At 44.5% G+C, this 1,385-nt stretch overlaps 1 non-coding gene across 1 annotated transcript; it reads right to left on the bottom strand.

Moving 5' to 3' along the window:
- Positions 1 to 270: 270 nt before the first annotated feature.
- LOC111903848 (small nucleolar RNA R71) lies at positions 271 to 377 on the bottom strand. Its single transcript, XR_002854311.2, has one exon. It is a non-coding gene; the product is annotated as a small nucleolar RNA R71 (small nucleolar RNA).
- Positions 378 to 1,385: the final 1,008 nt, after the last annotated feature.

Below are 1,385 nucleotides of genomic sequence, written 5' to 3' on the forward strand. Positions count from 1 at the left end.
GGTCATATCTTAGCTTTACTTAAAGAAATATCGTTTTATGGAGAAGACCATGAAGATGCCTACAAGCATTTGGACGAAGTCAATGATATAGCTGATTACTTCAATGTTCCAAATGTGCCCCGCGAGACTCAGCTACTTCGTATGCTTCCGGTGACATTCAAAGGTGCTGCAAAAGACTGGCTCAAGTCACTTCCCCCCGGATCAGTCACAACTTGGGCCAAGATGAAAGAAGAATTCATTGATCACTTTTTCCCACCTTCCAAGATAGCCAAGTTGAAGAAGGCCATTGCTAACTTTGAACAACAAGCTGGAGAGTCACTATATGAAGCATGGGAGAGGTACAAGAGCTTACTAAGAAACTGCCCACACCATGACCTAAACAGCCAGCTAGAAGTCTCAATATTCTATGATGGAGTCAATGTCACAACCAGGCAGTTACTAGACTCGCAAGGCCCGCTCACAAAGAAGCCACCCCCGGTGATCAAGAATTGATTGAAGAATTCTCTAAACACTCTAGAGAATACCACAACCCTAGACATGATGTCACTAGGGGAGCCGCTTATACAGCTACTGAAGACTTATCCGCGGTCATGGCTATGCTAAAAACCATGGATAGGAGGATGGATAAAATGGATCAAACGATCCATGTTATTCGGGTGGGTTGTGAAAAATGCAATGGGCCTCACCTCACTAGAGACTATGACTTAGATGAGAATGGCAACAAGAAGGTGCAAGTGTGTTACTCAAGTGGAGACCGATATGATGAAGACTGGTGCAAACAAAAGAAAGAATGGCTCCCGTATAAAGAGTACAAGAAAGCCAAAGAGGAAAGGTTTAGGCAAAAAGGGAGAGGGTTCTACCAAAAGGAGGAGCCGGTGCAAGAAAGGAAGCCAAGCTTGGAAGAAATGCTCACCAAATTTGTAGCTGCTTCAGAAAAAAGACATAGTGATCATGATGCTGCAATTCAAGAAACAAGGACCATGCTGAGGAACCAGCAAGCATCTATCCACAATATAGAAACGCAGCTTGGGCAACTTGCTCAACAAATCAACCAAAGGTCACCAGGCGAACTTCCTAGCAAAACTGAAAATAACCCACGAGGCGCGCACATAAACATAGTTACAAAAAGAAGTGGGAAGATAATCACTCCCCTGGCACCTATTCAGACTGAGTCATCCAAGAAATCACAGAATGATGAGGCAGAAAAGCAAGTAGAGAACCAAGACATACAATCTGACAACCCTACTCGCCGAGTACCACATATGGACTCGGCGAGTACATCACAAAATCCCAACGAGCAGATTCCTGAAAAACTTTACCAGCCTCCCATGCCATACCCAGCCCGAGCTAAGAAGGAGAAGCAGGAAGAGGAGTATCAGAAGTTT

This window comes from Lactuca sativa, chromosome 6 (genome assembly GCF_002870075.4).
Source record: "Lactuca sativa cultivar Salinas chromosome 6, Lsat_Salinas_v11, whole genome shotgun sequence".
Lineage (NCBI taxonomy): Eukaryota > Viridiplantae > Streptophyta > Magnoliopsida > Asterales > Asteraceae > Lactuca > Lactuca sativa.